At 44.9% G+C, this 20,953-nt stretch overlaps 1 long non-coding RNA gene across 1 annotated transcript; it reads right to left on the bottom strand.

Moving 5' to 3' along the window:
- Positions 1-612: 612 nt before the first annotated feature.
- On the bottom strand, positions 613-19,908 carry LOC308482170. The gene is made up of 4 exons (XR_013989112.1): positions 19,800-19,908; positions 3,552-3,633; positions 2,772-2,880; positions 613-1,611 (listed from the first exon to the last, which is right to left on the bottom strand). It is a non-coding gene; the product is annotated as an uncharacterized lncRNA (long non-coding RNA).
- Positions 19,909-20,953: the final 1,045 nt, after the last annotated feature.

Below are 20,953 nucleotides of genomic sequence, written 5' to 3'. Positions count from 1 at the left end.
TGCATACTCCCATATCAGCCTCTTAATTACCCCGTGTGAGCCGGAGAGATGGTATTGTCGGCCATCTTCCAATGCGCCCCTGGTGGCCCCCCAACCTGAAACTGTTCTTAACCTGAAGCACCACTTTAGCTAATGGGGTCTCCTGCTGCCACCGTGCCGCCAGAGCACGATTTCTGTTCTCATCCTGAAGCAAAGTTCTTAACCCAAGGTACTATTTCTGGGTTAGCGGAGTCTGTAACCTGAAGCGTATGTAACCCGAGGTACCACTGTACTACTACTACTACTACTACTACTACTACTAATAATAATAATAATTTATTTATACCCCACCCATCTGGCTGGGTTTCCCCAACCACTCTGGGCGGCTTCCAACAAAGATTAAAATACAATAAAACATCAGTCATTAAAAACTAAACAGGGCTGCCTTCAGATGTCTTCTAAACATCAGATAGTTGTTTATCTCTTTGACATCTGATGGAAGGGTGTTCTATAGGGCGGGTGCCACTACAGAGAAGGCCGTCTGCCTGGTTCTCTGTAACTTGGCTTCTCACAGTGAGGGAACCGCCAGAAGGCCCTCAGAGCTGGTCCTTAGTGTCCAGGCAGAGCGATGGGGGTGGAGATGCTCCTTCAGGTATACACTACAAGAAGGATACACTACAAGAAAGTCTGTTGGGTTAGAGAGGTGGAGGGAAAGCAATTTTTGCAAGTCAAAACTGTTTTGCCTTCATGATCATTTAGTTGCTGTTAAAGATAAATATTTAACTAAGCAGTTGTTTTCGTGAATGGTTCGATCCATAGCTTCAGCCCTTGAGTGAGTTACTCTCGAGTATTCCCATTCAAATGACTCAAGGACTACAAAGTAAATGGCTTCAGGCTGGCAGGAGGCCAGGCTTCATAATGCACGACAGACGTGTTGGCATGCATTCTGTTCCCACATGTCTTTGTGATGAAGTATCACATACCGTTGGCTAACCACCACTTACCTGGACTCGGAAACAAAAGACTTCCATTTATTTCCAAAGCTTTTAAAACAGCGCTATTCATTACGGGAGCGGTTAACACGCTGGAGATGATGATTGCCGTGATTATCCCAAATGGGGTGATATCTTTCCTTGATATACTGTAGATAGTGGACATAATGCCATGCCTACGGGCGTTGACATTCATGGTCAGTCCAGATTTATGAGAAATCCATTACAGGCCACAAGGCTCTATTGCTACATTAACGTAGATTTCCAAGATCCATAGCCAGAGAAATTCTGTAGCGAGAGAGCCTAAAGGTGCCTGCTGTGTGTTTGTTGGAACCAAAAGCAAATGCATTCATTTTGCATATTTATTTGTATTATTAATTATATTAACATTTTTAAAAATAGTGTCTGGTTTTTGTCAATTATCCTGGTGCCTTTGCATTCACTGGCCAGACTGTTGGAGATGAAAAGTAGGTTTGCTGAGCGATGCAGGTGTGTACAGATGTTCCTTTACCTGCAAAGGTTTGAGGCTGGCTGTATCACTTCATTTCCAGTCAGTGCCTATCCTATAGCTTCCTGCTGAAATCCTGTAACTTGTCTCATCACAAATATCTAGGGTTCAGGTTGTCCTACTTTCATTGACCTAAAATAAAATAATAATAATAATAATAATAATAATAATAATAATAATAATTTATACCCCCACTCTGGACACCTCTCAACAGAATATTATTAGTAATAATAAAAAAGTGATAAAACATCAAACATTAAAAATTCCCTAAACTAGAACCCCTCCGGACAGCTATAATCTGGTAGCTTTGGGGAAAGATTGCAGAACAACTAATAAAGCAGAATAAACCCACCATTAATGCACTTTTTGGGACGCGGGTGGCGCTGTGGTCTAAACCACAGAGCCTAGGACTTGCCAATCAGAAGGTTGGCGGTTCGAATCCCTGCGATGGGGTGAGCTCCCATTGCTCAGTCCCTGCTCCTGCCAACCTAGCAGTTCGAAAGCACATCAAAGTGCAAGTAGATAAATAGGTACCGCTCCGGCGGCAAGGTAAACGGTGTTTCTGTGCGCTGCTCTGGTTTGCCAGAAGCGGCTTAGTCATGCTGGCCACATGACCCGGAAGCTGTCTGCAGACAAACGCCGGCTCCCTCGGCCTATAGAGCGAGATGAGCGCCGCAACCCCAGAGTCGTCCGCGACTGGACCTAACAGTCAGGGGTACCTTTACCTTTACCTTTAATGCACTTTTATTGCGTCCTTGCAATACAGCCACAGTAAACCCTGGTCTGGAAGAGACCTCTTTAAGATCTGATGTGCTACCATTTTTGACAGAGACTTGGACAAGGTACTCTCCAGCCTCAGCCCCAATCACCATGGTTATACTTACACACGTTTCTATCATATTTCCTTTCCTCCATTTTGCCGCTGGCTGCTCTTGTCACTTTCTCCCTCCTACTGTCACCACTAGGTTTCTGCCTCCGCCCCCACCAGGCACCCAAAATGGGTCGCGATTGGGCCGCATCCAGCCCCAGGCCTTTGGTTACCTACCCCTGGTATATGTGCATAAGAAATGTAGCATCAGAGAAGAATACACAAAAGCTGCATGGTAGGACATGGAGGGAAGGAGGAAACTCCTGGCAATGGAAGCAGCGGCCATACCCACCCCCCAACATTTAAGGAGGGCAAATTGGGGCACCCCACCACCATCCCACCGATCCTGTCGCCCGCCTGCTTTCCCCCTCCCTGCCACCAACCCCTTCCTCACCCTGCCCCCACTCGCCCTGCCCCCTCGTACCTTTGTCCATGGCCTCTTCCATTGCCTCCTCCTCTGTGGTCTTTGCTTCCCCTTTTGCAGCTTCATGGAAGCCGCTCCAGCCAGAGAAGCATCAGGAGAAACCTTCTTCCTGGGAGAGATTCAGCAACAAGCCCAGGTTTTCATCAACAGCCTTTAAAAAGATCTTGCCTCATAGCTGACAAGCTGTGGCGTGCTGCTCTCCCCTGCTATTGTTGTTATTTTTGACTGGGATTATTGTTTTTCGGTTAAATTTAATGAGGAATTTGGATTGCCCTATTGCATTTTTACAGATTTTTGTTTTAGCCGCCTTCTAATGTCCATGACACGCAGGTGGCACTGTGGTCTAAACCACAGAGCCTAGGACTTGCTGATCAGAAGGTCGGCGGTTCGAATCCCCGCGACAGGGTGAGCTCCCATTGCTCGGTCCCTGCTCCTGCCAACCTAGCAGTTCGAAAGCACGCCAAAGTGCAAGTAGATAAATAGGTACCGCTCCGGCGGGAAGGTAATACATTCAAGGGATAAATTCAGAAAACACAGGCCATGCTAGACTGTGGTATAATGTATCACTTGGAAAAGACCCTGATGTTGGGAAAGATGGAGGGCACAAGGAGAAGGGGGACAAGGACGAGATGGTTAGATAGTGTTCTCGAAGCTACCAGCATGAGTTTGACCAAACTGCGGGAGGCAGTGGAAGACAGGAGTGCCTGGCGTGCTCTGGTCCATGGGGTCACGAAGAGTCAGACATTACTAAATGACTAAACAACAACATGGCAGGCCTACCCTATTCAGATGACAAAGCAGCTTATATTGGTAGAGGGTCAGGATCTTGACTCTGACTCCAATCCCTGCATGTTCATCAGAACTACGGAAACAGAAGTACAAATCACAAGAGACTAGGTGTGTATGGGGTTTAGGCACATAGAAGCCACACAGAAATTCTGATGGATGCACTAAGGTGCTGGTGAGCATGACCCTGACCCCTGCTGAGCATGTTCATTCTTCACTTTTGTTTCTGAAGTGTGTTCGAGTCGAGATACACACAAAGCCACAGTCTGTTGTTCCCTTTCTTCAGTACCACTAATGAGTTCATCCTGAGAAAGATGGCATCACTGTGGTTCTTGACAGGTGATTTACCTGCATAAAGGAAAAATACTGTGACAGGACTCACTGGTGAATGTGAGCTGAAATTAATATTGCAGCATCAGATGTCTGCTTGGCTGAATTTATAATTGCTTTGCAGGGAAAGCATATGATCACAGTTGTCACTGAGTCAGCTCTGCTTAACTTCCATTCTTGCCCTGTCCATCGTTCACAACCCACAATTTACCCAAGACGGTTTGGAATACTGAAACCTAAATGAATATCTTTTTTTTAAAAAAAACACAGCTCATTGTTGGGAGGGGGGCTTTGCCAATTATTATCACAGCCCACCAGCTTTCAGACAATGCCTTTCTGAGGCACTGCAGCAGTCCTTGGAAGTTTTCTTGGGTATACTTGCAATTCATCGTGAGGCTCATGAAGCCATGCACATGACTAGCGCATACCCTCCAACTGTCCCGATTTTCCAGGGACAGTCCTGGAATTATGGAAGCCGTCCTGGCTTCTGATTTGATCCCAGAAAGTCTCCATTTTCCCCACCGGTGCTGCTGCCACTAATAATAATAATAATAATTTATTACTTATACCCCACCCATCTGGCCGGGTCTCCCCAGCCACTCTGGGCAGCTTCCAACAGAATATTAAAATACAATAATCTATTAAATATTAAAAGCTTCCCTAAACAGGGTTGCCTTCAGATGTCTTCTGAATGTCAGGTAGTTGTTTTTCTCTTTGACATCTGGTGGGAGGGTGTTCCACAGGGCAGGCGCCACTACTGAGAGGGCCCTCTGCCTGGTTCCCTGTAACTTGGCTTCTCACAGTGAGGGAACCGCCAGAAGGCCCTCGGCGCTGGACCTCAGTGTCTGGGCAGAACGATGGGGGTGGAGACGCTCCTTCAGGTATACTGGGCAGAGGTCATTTAGGGCTTTAAAGGTCAGCACCAACACTTTGAATTGTGCTCGGAAACGTACTGGGAGCCAATGTAGGTCTTTCAAGACCAGTGTTATGTGGTCTCGGTGGCCGCTCCCAGTCACCAGTCTAGCTGCCACATTCTGGATTAGCTTAAGAAGGAGGATGAGCCAGTGCTTTCCCCGAGGGAACATCTTATTGCCTTTCCATGGCCTTTCCATGGGCTCCACTGCCAGCCTCCCCTCTTGGGAAGCTTGTAGCAGTTGCTGGACAGCACCCAGCCCTGGAGACCCAGCCCTGTGAGACATGTCAGCTCTGAGAGGCAGGCATGGGGCACGGTTGCCCTGGGCAGAAAGAAACGGGGAGCAGAGTGGAGCACAATTGGTGTGCATTTTGTGTGCGTGTGTAAAATAAAATCAGGATTCAGAGGTTTTCTCAGGATGGTGGAGGGGATGTGTGCTGTTGGTGTGGTGGTGGGGGCCACGAACCCTACTCCTGATAGGGCATGCTCTGCAGAGGGCTGGGGAATGGGGGGGTCAAGGAGCGTCAATTGGCCAGAGGGGAGTGTGTGAGAAATGTCCCCATTTTCATCTGAGGAATGTTAGAGGGCATGCTAGAGTGTGTAATATACAGCTGTTGAATGGTTTCTTTAAATTTTAGGTTTCATTATTGTTCCACAAGATGCGTACAGTGGTGCCTCGCAAGACGAAATTAATCCGTTCTGCAAGTTTCTTCGTCTTGCGGATTTTTTCGTCTTGCGAAGCACGGATGCACCCTGGTACTGTATTATAATGGGATAGCAGGCAAAGCACAAAGCGGGTCGCTCCCCAGCAGGAGGAGTTTCCCCAGCCTGGAGGATCTGTTGCCGGGAAGAGGCAAAGACACCCCCTTCCACCTCCCCACGAAAACAGCCCCCCTTCTTCTGTTGCCAAGCCTTGCCGTGTCTTCGCTCCGCCAAACCGCGTCCCACATCAAAGCCCCAGCCCGCTCCTCTCCCTCTCTCTCCACGAGGTGCCAAAGGAAGTTCGAGCCCAGGAACCGAGGGCGGACGCACGAAGCGCCCGGCGCAGACTCTCCCTTGCTCCCCCCGTTACCTTGCGCCACGCCGCCGGGCTCCCCACAGTCTCGGCAGCTGCTCCCGGCTTCTTCCCACCCCCGCAAAGGCACCTTCGCGGCGGCCCAAGCACAGTGGATGCCTCCTCCTCCTCCTCCTTTGTCCCGCCTCCTCCTGCCTTCGCGCAGTTAGGGCAAAATGGAGCAGCCACGTGGGGAGGGGGAGAGAGAGAGAGAGGCAGAGGCGGCGGCGGCGGTGCAGAGACCCAGCCAGATCCGCTGGATCCCAGCCCACCTGCCTCCTCTGTGCCCTTTCCAGAAGAGGATCCCTCTGGAAAAGGTAGGTCGCTCCCTCGCTCGCTCCCTGCCAGCCCAGTTCCCGCTTCAAAAGGAAACAAACTTGCAAGACGAAACGTCTTGCGAAGCAAGCCCATAGGGAAATTCGTCTTACGAAGCACCTCAAAAACCGCAAAACCCTTTCGTCTTGCGAGTTTTTTGTCTTGCGAGGCATTCGTCTTGCGGGGCACCACTGTATGTCTTTAAGGGCAAATAACATGACCTAGTTTTACAGCTGTGAAGCAGTATAGCAGGTGCTGTTAAGTTATGTTGATTAAGCTGTTGGGTATAGTATATAAAGAGCAGCAAGTAGCTCGCTCAGTACCCTGGTGGATGGGTCACACTTATTGATATAATGTAATTTAGTGTAAAAGGAGTTTTTGTTTTTGTTATTTGTTATTAAACCAAGCAAAAGTTACTTTTGCGTTTCTTGAATGTGTGGTCTCCCCAGAACGCCTTCTGCAGCCCAACTAATCTGCAAATAACCAACAAGAACATGTCCCAGAATCCTCTGCAGTGTGCAAGAATTCGGTGGTGACAGCAGCTTCGAGGTTCCTCCACAGGCAAGTATGTCATTGAAATTCTACTCAGTATTGATCCAGAGTACCGATTCCAATGCAGAGTAACAACTTTAACACATTGCAGGATTCCCAAAAAATAGACCAGAGGCAATTGTATTTCATTCAGCAGAGCTTTTCTGCTACTGAAGACAAATGAGCATAATGGTCACAAATCCAGCACATTCAGGATTGGCACTGACCATAAGAAATCCAGTTGCAGCAGACTTAACTTAAACTTACAATAACATATAATAAGGCCAGTGCTTTTTTCTGGGGGGGCACAGGGGGGCACATACCCCTAAACATTTTGTGAATTTAAGTTTGGCCTCATTGAGGGGCAGTACTTCAATATGTGTAGGAAAATGAGAGTACCCCTAAACATTTTTTTCGGAAAAAAGCAACAAATAAGACTAAACTTTAGCACTATATACAGAACACCACACCAGAAGGAAAAGAGATAGAAAGAAAAAGTGGGAGACCCAGGCTCCTTCTGACCTCTTGTTATAGTCAGCATGACCTTGAATAAGAGATAACAGAACCAGTTTAAACCAGCTGTACTCAGCTTCTCTGAAGGAATAATCCAAACATCCTGAAGTTTCTTTCACACAGAGAAGCTTCCGGAACCCTCTTGAATTAAGTAGAATAGGAAAGATCTCTATGCATCAGATCAATACTTTCTGTACTCAGAAATGCAAACTGACAAAGTAAACATGAAAAAGTGTTCCCCATAGAAAGCTGAAAATTTGAATATTATTGCCATAGAACACAGTCTGATTAAGTTGGTATTGTGCCTGAGTTTCTAACTAGCCAGAAAATAAATGGTCTGGCCCTCCATTGTTGCTTTTGGGCCAGCTGAAAGAAACACAAGAAGCAAGGCCGTTTCCTCCACAAGTACCCCACCACCATCTCTTGGCTGTTTTATTATTATTTTTATGCCATACACCATGAATAGATGGGCTTTGTGCTGGGCTCCTCTCCAGATGCACCCAATATGGCCTCATCCACACAATAAGGGTGCACTGTTGGCACTCCCTCCCAAACATGCTGTGCCCCAGGATCAGAAAGGTCCCCAAGTCCCAGTCAGATTCTTGAATATTTGGATTCAGGATTGGCAATCCTATAGTCTCCATCGTAACCACAGCATTCCATATTAGCAGATAAGCCTAACCATGGGCTCATGGAAAGTGACCAAGTCCTACTCTTACTCTGGAGTAAGAATAAACATTCCTTCCTATGTGGACCACAATGAGGCTTAGAAGAGGGAGATGTTTTGAGAGGCCCCATCACTGAAATAACTAGGCAGACTACTTCTTTCCTATCCGTTCAGGAAATCTCAGAACCATCATGGTGGGGTTTTGCTGATTCATTTTTGTGTGCTTCCAGATAAAGTAACATAAGTTTCCTGGTATTTAACCGCAAAGTATAAGTAACTAATAAATGCAAGCAGTGTAGGCCAGGCACCCTGGGATGCATAATATTACTTATACATACCTTGTTGGTAACAGAACATAAATACTGCAATAAAGCCTCCATTTGTAATTTGTGTGGAACGTTTCTGAACGTATGAAATATGAATCACATTTTGTAATGGCCCTTTGTGTTGAGGTCTGCTGGGAAAATATTGTTCTCTGTGAGACTACAGTAAATTGCAAAGGTTACTGAAGGGACTTCACTCCTGTACAAGAAAATACATTTAATCTGACATAGCTGCTCTAATGATCTCTCGTGTTATCTTTTATTGAACACAAAATTTGGTACAGCCATCAAAGTTCCATAAACTGCCAAGTGCAGATTACTGATATGGGACTAAAGGGAATTATACCAACAAAATTTACTTAGTCCAACCAACACTCTGTGGGGATGTTTATAAGTTTAATGGGAGGAAATCTATGCCACCCATTATAAGAATCATGAATGGTGTTGTGGTATGCCTGTATTCACACACACACACACACACACACAATTTCTGTATCAAGAATCTAAGACCTCAAGAATGTAAGGGTTGTCTTGCTGGATCAGAGCTACTTCCATCGTCGATTGTTCCATTTTCAGCAGTGACAAGCATATATGCATCTAACATTTATCTTCAACCTCACCTTCATTCCTCGTCTCATGTTAAATTGAGCAATGCTCTCCATAGCTAGCTGAGCCTAAAAATGTCAGGTTATCCAATCAGGGAACTTTCAGATGTTGAATCTTGGCTCAAGGAGCATTCTGTTAGCTATTACTTATTTGGTGACCACATGTCCTACTTTACATAGGGTCAGTCTTGCATCTGAAGGGCTGTCTGGTTTAAGTCCAGTTTAAAGATAACCATAAGAAGGGAAAGCAGAAGGGTCATGAAATTCCCACTCAACAGTGCCTGAGCACACACTCTTAACCAGGTGTGTTGCATTTCTATAATAGCGTATAAGTTTGCATGTGCAAAGTAGCATGTGCAAAACTCTGTGATCTTTTGTTCTCTTTTTTATGATGCATGTCCTCTTTTTTTTTTTTTACAATGAAAATGGCTGCCCTAGTAGGGTGACTCTCTTCCTGAAAGGAAATAAGATGGCAGCCACTTCCCAAATCACATACAATCACATGCAAACTGTAGGATGTGATCCATGAGAGGCAGTCAAATACAACATTCCTTGTTTTCCTAGAGTGGACATGCAAGGAGATGTTTGGTCCAGCCAGTCGAAACTTCCTGTTCCTCCTGGGCTGGAGCATCCTTCCTTTGCATATGACTAGAGGTGGGTGTGACCTTACCTGTCCAGGTAACAAAATAATAATAATAATAATAATAATAATAATAATAATAATAATAATTTATTATTTGTACCCCGCCCATCTGGCTGGGTTTCCCCAGCCACTCTGGGCGGCTTCCATAGAAACCAAAAATACACTAAAATATCACACATTAAAAACTTCCCTGAACAGGGCTGCCTTCAGATGTCTTCTGAATGTCAGGTAGTTGTTTATCGCTTTGACATCTGATGGGAGGGCGTTCCACAGGGCAGGTGCCACTACCAAGAAGGCCCTGTGCCTGGTTCCCTGTCACAATATATCCTCTCCTGCCACCCTGAACATTCCCACACAAAACCGATTCTGCCTCCCTGGGCTACCTCTGCCATGTCACCGTGGTAAATAATATTCGTAACTGTCCCAGGTCTTGATACACAGGAAGTGTTTTGCCTCGTGTCACATATCCACATTTACCGTATATGGATGTTGCCGATATGGAACCGAGAGTCATCTTAAAATCAGCTGCGCATTCTAACCATTGAAGCTCTGGCTTGTGTCTTACCAAGAGAAGGATTTGAAGGCACATAATCATGCACAACTGCCGGTGCTAAGCAGGGCTGGAAACCACAGATGAGCTACTCTGAGATCCTTGGAGGGAAAGGGCTGTAGCTCCATGGTCTGATCCAGTATAAGACAGCTTCATGTGGGGAAATGGCGCAGAAACATAAATAAATAAATAAAGCAAAAGGGAGGGGGGATCTGTCATGAGCAAAAACACCCTTGTGATGACCCAGCGAGGCCACAGCAAAAGTAGCTGGCTGGTAGTTTTCAATAAGCCAGATAATGGGATTTCTATTGTTTTGCGATTTTTCGTTTCCAAAATAAAAGTTTCCTGTTGTGGAAAAATGCATTTCAGGCAGTTTACTAATAGCAGCGGCGCTGAAGGATATCGTGACTTTCAGACCGGTGGCAATGTTACTCTTAATGGCCCGCTCACTTTTCCATTAGGGTAGGCTTTGGAGTTCAGAAGTCTCTGTCATCGCTTTCTTCGACACCCTGTTTGAATCTGAAAACTTTCTCTCTCTCCTCCCCAATCTTGAGAACTGGTTAAGAGTGCAAGTTGACCCCAAGCGTCAGGCTCCCGTTGTCCGAGCACAGGAAATTCCTGCTATCTTTACACAGGGAGATTATACTGAGTGTTTAGGTCAGGTTTGCAGTTCAAGAACAAGAAGCGGTGGGCTGAATGATAATGATAGTTACCCTGAGTGATAAGTAGAGAATGAACCTGTGTATCCTGAATCAAGGCTGTCTGACAAAACACACGCGGGATGGATAACGTTGCACTTAAATGCCTAATGACAAGGGCCAGGATTAATGTGTCCCCACCTTTTCCGTACGATATATCGGCTTGATGGATATTCTGCTAATAGATCAAAAGAAGAATTGTACCAGAACAGGAAGTTACAGCAGAGGTTAATACATCTTGTAGAGAAACGGAAGATCCCAATCTCTTAACAACCTGCTCACTTACATCAGTCTTTTCCATGGCCGGGGGGGAGCCTTCTGGGACTGAAGGTTGCTATAGGACTGATACCTAAATGTCAGGCAGTAGCTTTTATTCTGGGCAGTACCAAAGGAAGCTGATGGTAACCTGTAATGGTCAGCTGCTTACAGTATGTGTTGCGTGTTCAGACCCAGAGACCTCCCCTCTAAATAAACTCACACTTGACTCAAATTTTAATTTTGGTTTTGGCAGAATTTAGGCCACAACTTTATTGATTACAGAAAGAGAGTGGTTGCATAGGCTCTGGTTCGACTAGCTCCCTGCACCCTTGCAGGCAGCGCTGACCCAGAACTCTGTCATAGGTCAGCCAAAGGTGAACACCTGATGTAGATGGAAAGCCTGGGAACAGACTATGTCCACTCCCCAGATGCTCCCCTGGACTCAGGCATGGGCACAACCCCCTCTCAGGGGTTGACCAAACCAAGTTGAGTCCCTGGATTCCTTTAACGGAATACCCTTCACATAGGGATGGCAAGACCGTTCTCCCATCCCTATCACCTAAACCAGTGCCTATCTGCAACCTTACAAGTTGTGACGATTTGCTACACAGCAGGCGAAACCCAAATGGCAACAGCCAATCTGCTAAGTGGGGAAAATTCCTGCCATGCCCCTGTCCCAATGACAGATGACACATGACGGCATAGCAAGATCAATCGCAAAATGCCCTAAATTTAGGGAGAGGTGGGCGGGTGTTCCAAAGGCACAAGCCAAAAGAGGATGCTCTGGCTCATGTGCCTGGGTATATATAGCTCCCTCGATCTGTTTAGACTGCACCCCATTGGCCAGATTAAAGCCAGCAACGAGGGACCTACCAATTGGGTGTTGTGGCTGTCCAGTCTACCCACCCACAACCAGGAGGTCAGTCTCCAGGTCTCACCGCAACACATGCCCTCTTTGAGGGAGGACACGCTTTACCAAAGGCCATCCCATGTTGATGCCTGTTAAACCATTTATAAAAAATGCATACTTCTCGAAAAATGTCCCAGATCTCTGCAAATCTTCCTATACTCTTTCCAAATACAGTGGTACCTCGGGTTACATACGCTTCAGGTTACAGACTCCGCTAACCCAGAAATAGCGCTTCAGGTTAAGAACTTTGCTTCAGGATGAGAACAGAAATCATGCTCCGGCGGCGCGGCAGCAGCAGGAGGCCCCCATTAGCTAAAGTGGTGCTTCAGGTTAAGAACAGTTTCAGGTTAAGTACGGACCTCTGGAACGAATTAAGTACTTAACCCGAGATACCACTGTAATGCATCAGTACCATTGTGACATCAGTAGTCAATATCCCAATCCTCCTGGTCATCTCACACCTATTTGCATGCCAGCAGTCAAGAAATCTTGCACTCCGGAAAGGAGCAAACACAGGCACGGCCGTGCTTGTCTTGAAAGCAAATGGGTTAGACTGACCGTGTGCATTCAAAGGTGAACAACAACCAGCAGTTTCTGGAAATATAATAGCACCTCGGCACAGGAAAGGATCCCAAAAGATTAAAAAAAGAAAAAAAGACAGGAAGCAGGGTCCAAGAGAAGGGAAGCCAGGGCAGAGAAAGGGTAGAAAGGGACATTGGGCTGAGCACTCATCTTCCCCAACAGCTATAATTCATCTTTATAGCCAGGTTTCCACGCACCTTCCAACCACCAAGATCTCACGGGTTAATTTGCAATGTGATTTTTTTTTTTACCAATCTATTATGCTTAATGGGTTTTCTGTGCTTTATTTACAAACACCCAACTGTGATTGAGAAAAGACAGAGAGAATAAAATGGAGAGTGAGAGAGAGAGCGAGAGCGCACACTATCTGTTCTATCAAGCATTGATTTTTCAGACAATTAAGGCTGGAGCACATGTTACTATGCTCCACCCTTACAACCTGGGGAAAAAATCAATGTAACGTTTGCCACAGGGATTCTGCCAAAAGGGATCCTTTCCTGGCCATCAACATTTAAAAGCACTTATTGTGTAGATCCAAGCTATGGCTACGAGAGCCTCCGGACCCCATCACCACATCCCTGATGCAGAGGGGACCCAAGATACTTTGGCTGGCTGTGCCACTCTTTATGAATAACTCAATCTAGAGGATCTTCCTGTTTAATTGATGACTCTATTTATGCTACTGGTAAGGGAGCTAAATTCCTTTTAACTTGAACACAAACTGGGAAGCCAATGGCAAAGGAAAGGCTGCCTTTTGGTGCTTCTGGGAATTTATCTGTATTCTTTTACATATATTATCACATTCTATCGGTCTGTGATCACAATAAATGGGTTAATTCAACGGCGGAAATAAAGCAAACTACCTAACTGATGGTTTGGTGTCCTTTAATTGTGCTCCAGTTAAAGGACACCAAACCATCAGTTATGTAGTTTGCTTTATTGCGCTCCAATGAGGGTGAAAGAGGAGAGCGCAAAATATGGTCTAAAGCTCAACATCAAATAAACTAAGATCATGGCCACTGGGCCCATCACCTCCTGGCAAATAGAAGGGGAAGAAATGGAGGCAGTGAGAGATTTTACTTTCTTGGGCTCCATGATCACTGCAGATGGTGACAGCAGTCACGAAATTAAAAGACACCTGCTTCTTGGGAGAAAAGCAATGACAAACCTAGACAGCATCTTAAAAAGCAGAGACATCACCTTGCCAACAAAGGTCCGTATAGTTAAAGCCATGGTTTTCCCAGTAGTGACGTATGGAAGTGAGAGCTGGACCATAAAGAAGGCTGATCGCCGAAGAATTGATGCTTTTGAATTATGGCGCTGGAGGAGACTCTTAAGAGTCCCATGGACTGCAAGAAGATCAAACCTATCCATTCTGAAGGAAATCAGCCCTGAGGGCTCACTTGAAGGACAGATTGTGAAGCTGAGGCTCCAATACTTTGGCCACCTCATGAGAAGAGAAGACTCCCTGGAAAAGACCCTGATGTTGGGGAAGATGGAGGGCACAAGGAGAAGGGGACGACAGAGGACGAGATGGTTGGACAGTGTTCTCGAAGCTACCAACATGAGTTTGACCAAACTGTGGGAGGCGGTGGAAGACAGGAGTGCCTGGCGTGCTCTGGTCCATGGGGTCACGAAGAGTCGGACACGACTAAACGACCAAACAACAACAACAAATTGTACTCCAAACTGCTTCCTAAGGACCAAACCAGGTGTGATGCAAATCCCATGAGTGGTCTTTGTGTGCTTACATTTTCCCCCCCTGGTAGCCTTGCAGGGACCAAGATAGATGGGGACTACTAGGTGGTTAAAGGGAGAGGCGATTTACCCCAATCCTGATATGGGGAGTGAGATGTTGCTCTTGGAATAGTGAATAAATGGCAGCCATTGAGAAGGCAGGGAGGGTTTTTTTGAAGAACATCATTCTCTAGTAAACAAATAAAGATGGCAGTTTACTGCATTTCCTTGCCAGTGATGTAGAAATAGGTTACCTATTTGAAACTGAACAGGACTGCAGCATTCTTTTGGAAGAAGTCCTGTAGAATACTCCACCAGCAGAGATGCAGCAAGCACCTTTTGTCTCAACCTATAAACCCCCATCAAAAACATTCCTTGACAGGCTTAAGCAGGCACTTAAGAATACATCTTTACATAATAGTTAGTTGATGGTCTCTGCTTTTAAAATTTAATTGTTTTTGTTTTTAATTAAATGGAGATGTTATTGCAAACTGCTTTAATATATTTAATGATATGGCAGTATATAAATATTTTTTTATAAATAAAAATATATTCCATTGCCTCTGGCAGGCAATGCTCTTTGGAACGACTAGATATACATCTGGAAAATCATTGACTGGTCCAGGAGCTCAGCTCTGAAATCACAGCAGTATCCCAGCTTTACCAAGCAGTGGCCAATTATTCTTGTTACACCACTCTTTAAAGAGCCATTAACATTAGTAGACTTTTCTCTCGCCTCCTCTTATACATGTATTAAAAAGTTAAAAAAGGGAGGAAAAGAAAAAGTAAAGGACCCAGGACGGTTAAGTCCAGTCAAAGTCGACTATGGGGTTGTGGTGCTCATCTTGCTTTCAGGCTGAGGGAGCCGACATTTGTCCACAGACAGCTTTCCGGGTTGTGGCCGGCATAACTAAACCACTTCTGGAGCAACGGAAGTACTGTGACGGAAACCAGAGCACATGGAAACACCATTTACCTTCCCGCAGCCATGGTACCTGTTTATCTACTTACACTGGTGTGCTTTCGAACTGCTAGGTTGGCAGGAGCTGGGACAGAGCAACAGGAGCTCGCCCTGTCGCAGACCACAGCACCACCCGCGTAGCTGTATTGTGTAGCCAGTTCACTACTACTAAAATCCCTTTCTTTCTTTCTTTCTTTCTTTCTTTCTTTCTTTTCCTCCTCCTATTAAAAAAAATCAAGGTAGCTCACAAAAATCTAAATTGCAGCATCCAAAGAACCAAACTAAAATACAGCTAACCAACATTAGTACGTCTGTAAGTTTTCTTTTTAAGATTGTAAAGCTACAGACAAGGTCCTTTCTTATCCACTTACCTGGGTGGCTGGGGGGGGGGGGAGTCCCACTCAGCTTCCTGGGGCTTAATTGAGTAGGCATGTATAGAAACAGGTACATTGTTAGTCAATTCCAAGCAGAGCAATCCTACTCCTAATTGGCCCAGTCAAGGAGAAAGGCATAACCAGTTTTTTTTCCACAGCTGAGGGGCCTCAAATGGACCATTTTAGGTTTCAGTGGAAACTTGGACAGTCCTACTCTATTTCTGCCCCCACCCCCAACAACCCCTTTCAGGGCACACTGGATATCACCAGGAGAAACAGGCAGAAGAGCCCTAGCAAGCAGAGCAAAGCAGAAGGACACCTTTCATTAATTCTAATCCCTTCCAGGACCACGAATCAAATATTAGGATTGTAACTTTATATTTTACGATAAACCCAGACGCTTAGACTGTTCATTGATCAGGAGGTTAGTTATTCCTCTACCATGTTCACCACCTTTACTAAATTTGCACTTCCTGAACCAAAAATAGAAGCTGAAACACAGCTGTCCTTTGAAATTCCTACTTTTCTGAATGTTGCGAAAACCATGTGCAGAAACGCATTAACTGTATACTCGTGAAAATTGCTTCACTTATGCAAAGTTGTATAAACCAAAATGTACATATTAGGAGAAATGTGCATTGAAGTGTATATTTAATTTTTCAATCGAAAACTGATGTGGAAGTGGGACAAAACAAACAAAGACGGGAAAAACTAAAAAATGAGAAATCCAAGCTGCCCAATTTATCCATCCCTGTATGTTCCAGATCTTTTTGCATAGGCATGATAAGAATCTCCCCACTAGGGGGCAGCACCAAAACAGAACTGTTGAAGCAAGCTGAAGGAATTCCAGAGAACTCCTTGATAACAAAGGAGTAAATAAATAGCTTGTTTAATTTCCAAGTTAGAGCCGTCCCAACAGCATCCAACTGATCCCCATGATTAATGATCATTTCTTCAAAAAAGGAGAAATTCTGGAAAATAATATGCAGCCTGTGACCCAAAATATTGACTCAGAGAAAGAGCGGTTGTCCCTGGAACTGACCAAAATGGCGGTGGGTCAAGGTTGCCCAAAAGAATTCCAGAAGAGACCTCAAAAGTACTGCCATCTGGGAGATTAATTTCCAAGTCCTATATAGATGGTGGTGAAACATTGTCTGTGGACCATTCATTTCACTCAAGTGCTCAAGTCCAACAAACTGTGAGGCAATGTTGTGAGGCAAGAGATACTGCCGCATCTGGGAGTCTTACATATACTTGTTGTTCAGGAACACAAAAGGAGAAAGTCTGGAGATACCCCAAACCGCAGTCCACCTGCAGCTGCAACACCAGAAGTCCTTAGGGAGCATGCAAATCATAAATGAGCTAAATTTCAGGGGTGCTGCTGCAATCTAGAAGAAGAGGAGGAGGAGGAGGAGGAGTTTGGACTTGATATCCCGCCTTTCACTCCCCTTAAGGAGTCTCAAAGTGGCTAACAATCTCCTTTTCCCTTCCTCCCCCACAACAAGCACTCTGTGAGGTGAATGAGGCTGAGAGACTTCAAAGAAGTATGACTAGCCCAAGGTCACCCAGCAGCTGCATGTGGAGGAGCGGGGAAGCGAACCCGGTCCCCCAGATTACGAGACCATCGCTCTTAACCACTACACCACACTGGCTCTCAGGAGCCAGGAGTCAGGAAGCCAAGAGTCCAAGGGTTAGAGAGCCGGGAGTCAAGAAGCCAAGAGTCCAAGGGTCAGGAAGCAAGGAGTCATGAAGTAAAGGGTCCAAGGATCAAGAAGTCACAAAGTCAGAAGCCCGAGGATCAAGAAGCAAGGAGTCACAAAGTCAAGGGTCCAACCACTATACCACCCTGGCTCTAATGAGAAAAAAAGAGGCAGAATCTTCTAAAAGGTGGGAGGATATAAAGCCAGCTTAACAAAGCTTTAGGGGTTTGATATTTTAAGATTTAAAACAACAGACATGCTCTTAAATGTTTTTTTTTTCTATAACCACTTTCAATGTGTTAGGAGTGACTGTGTATCATTTAAAATAATGTGAAGAGGTGGGGTAAATCCCAGCTAAGATCCCAGGAAAAGGAGGGAAAACCTCAGTATCTGAAGAGGAAGCCAAGCGCATGGAATTGCTGCTGGTCCCTGGTGGTTTTGCCATTTCATGATTTTTATGAAGAATTGTATTGCCAGTGAAATATCCTTTTCAGTGCATTGTTTTGTTTTATGTATTCTCCGCTCTGGGAGCTTAAGGGCCAGTTTAAAAGTTTGAAATAAATAGATTGATTAATCTATTTCGCTGGGTTGAGGATGGGTGATGGGAGAGAAGTGCGATAAAATGCTGTCCTGAACTCCTTCGGAGAAAATGTAGAATATACACATAATTAACAAATTACCAAAAAAGAAAAAGAAAACAACCACAGGAAACCTGCAGTTTGGCATACAGTGGTACCTCGGGTTACATTCACTTCAGGTTACATACACTTCAGGTTACATACTCCGCTAACCCAGAAATAGTACCTCAGGTTAAGAACTTTGCTTCAGGATGAGAACAGAAATCGTGCTCTGGCGGCACTGCGGCAGCAGAAGGCTCCATTAGCTAAAGTGGTGCTTCAGGTTAAGAACAGTTTCAGGTTAAGAATGGACCTCCGGAACGAATTTAGTACTTAACCCAAGGTACCACTGTATACTACCTCTGTACCCTAAAATGTCATTTTTAGCTAGCATGACTATTACCTACTGATAGCTCATCCACCATGAATTGATCTATTCCTTCTAAAAACACCTTCTGTACTTAACCTGAGGTACCACTGTACTGGAATTGTATGCTTTAAGTAACACATAGTTTGGGAAGCCTGGTATATATAGAGGAATTATTGGGCTGATTGGAAATTTCTCAGAAAAAATAGATTCTGAGAAATTATCTGAGGATTTCCTTTTGAGAGGATTCCAGAGAGGAAGGAGAGCATTTTCCCTACCCCACCTCTAGGCTATTTAACTGGGAAAGTGAATAACTTTGGATTCAGCAGATTCATCACCCCTCACCCAGGCATATCACACACCCAACATCCTGATAATTGGGGGCTCTTAAACCAGATAGTGCCAGTGAGAGATCTGGCAGCGGCAGTTTCCTAACCACCTGGGCCTCGGACTAGTATACCTGAAGGAGCATCTCCACCCCCATCATTCAGCCCAGACACTGAAGTCCAGCGCCGAGGGCCTTCTGGCGGTTCCCTCACTGCGAGACGTGAGGTTACAGGGAACCTGGCAGAGGGCCTTCTCGGTAGTGGTGCCTGCCTTGTGGAACGCCCTCCCATCAGATGTCAAAGAAATAAACAACTATCCGACTTTTAGAAGACATCTGAAGGCAGCCCTGTTTAGGGAAGTTTTTTTATGTTTGATGTTTTATTGTACTTTTTAATCTTCTGTTGGAAGCCGCCTGATGGGCGGGGTATAAATAATAAATTATTATTATTATTCTAAATTATTACTATTGCAGTGGTTCTCAAAGGGTGCGATGCACCACACTACTGTGTCCGGAGAGGATGGCAAGTGTGGCAGGAAGAATTCAAAGACAATCAAAGAAACATTTAACTATTTCAGTGTAGTATGGACATATGTACAACCAGAAGATTGCTAGGCTTCTGCAGTTCCCCATGACATTGTCATGAACAGGGATTTTCAACTCTGACAAATCTGAAAAGAGAAAGGCTTCTTTGTGTTGATGAGGAGATGAGAGTTTGCTTGTCTCAAATTAGACCTAATATAAATCAGATTACCCAGCAAAAGCAAGCTCACACACTATTAAGGCACATATGTAAGAAGCTCATTCATAATTATATTTTGGGAATGATTCATGTTGCTTTAAAAAAATGATTGGCTTTACAAAATAAATCACACATTTAACACAATTAAATTTCAAAATAAAACAAGATTCTTCCGAATCTTATGACTTCCCTCCTTCCCTCCATGGGTCATTTAAATATCATAATCAACTGCATATTGTAGTTCATCCAAATTATAGTCACCCAAAATATCCAAAGTCTTGGTAACATTGGTAGAGTTATTCAAAGCCTGCCAAAGATTTCAACTGAATTGTAATATTTGGGAAGTGGAAAAACCAAGGGTTAACTAGGTTCTAGCTGGAGGTATAGATCAGGTCACTTCATAACAGATTTGGAAAAGTCCAATTCTTCAAATACGACATCCCTGTTGGATATTGTTGGATATTGTCAGTTTTTTATTTGTTTTAAAACCTATGATTTTAAACAAATACGTTGCATTGTACTGGTACCTTTCTGAAGCTAAGCATGTCTGATCGGTGCTTGGATGGATGAGCCCTTGGGAAACACATATACACTGATGGGGGAAATGTAAGGTATTAATGTTAATGAATTATGACGCTGCAGGAGACTCTTGATCAAAACTTTCCAATAATAATAATAATTTATTATTTATACCCCGCCCATCTGGCTGGGCTTCCCCAGCCACTCTGGGCGGCTTCCAACCAGATATTAAAATACACTAATATATCAAACATTAAAAGCTTCCCTAAACAGGGCTGCCTTCAGATGTCTTCTAAAAGTTTGGTAGTTGTTGTTCTCTTTGACATCTGATGGGAGGGCGTTCCACAGGGCGGGCGCCACTACCGAGAAGGCCCTCTGCCTGGTTCTCTGTAATTTGGCTTCTCACAGTGAAGGAACCGCCAGAAGGCCCTCGGCGTTGGACCTCAGTGTCCGGGTAGAACGAAGGGGGTGGAGACGCTCCTTCAGATATACTGGACCGAGGCCATTTAGGGCTTTAAAGGTCAGCACCAACACTTTGAATTGTGCTTGGAAATGTACTGATTTCTTAAGGAAATCAGCCTTGAGTGCTCACTGGAAGGACAGATCCTGAAGCCGAGGCTCCAATACTTTGGCCACCTCATGAGAAGAGAAGACTCCCTGGAAAAGACCCTGAGTTTGGGAAAGATTGAGGGCACAATGAAAAGGGGACGACAGAGGACGAGATGGTTGGACAGTGTTCTTGAAGCTACTAACATGAGTTTGACCAAACTGCGGGAGGCAATGGAAGACAGGAGTGCCTGGCGTGCTCTGGTCCATGGGGTCACGAAGAGTCGGAGACGACTAAACAATTAAACAACAACAACAAATTAATGTGATATATATATACCCACACCCACCCACACCCACACACCAAAGCAATTTTTTACAACATCGGGGCTCTCTCAACTGCAAAGCTAAGTGCAATAATTTTAACAAATATAGATTGAGAAAGTAGAATTAAACTGGAAGCTAAGGGTCGACTCTGTGAATGTTCCTTCCTGTCTCTAAAGTATTTTGTGCCCCTGCCAAAATGAGACCCCCTTTCCCCTCGCTTAAGGTAATGGGAAGTGCAGCCCCATAAGCAGGGCTTGCAAATGAAAAATGTTTATCATTCATGCTTCGG

The sequence above is a fragment of the Podarcis pityusensis genome, assembly GCF_964106645.2.
Source record: "Podarcis pityusensis genome assembly, chromosome: 7".
NCBI lineage: Eukaryota > Metazoa > Chordata > Lepidosauria > Squamata > Lacertidae > Podarcis > Podarcis pityusensis.
The sequence above is the reverse complement of the archived record's forward strand: the minus strand, read 5'-3'. Positions and strand labels throughout refer to the sequence as shown.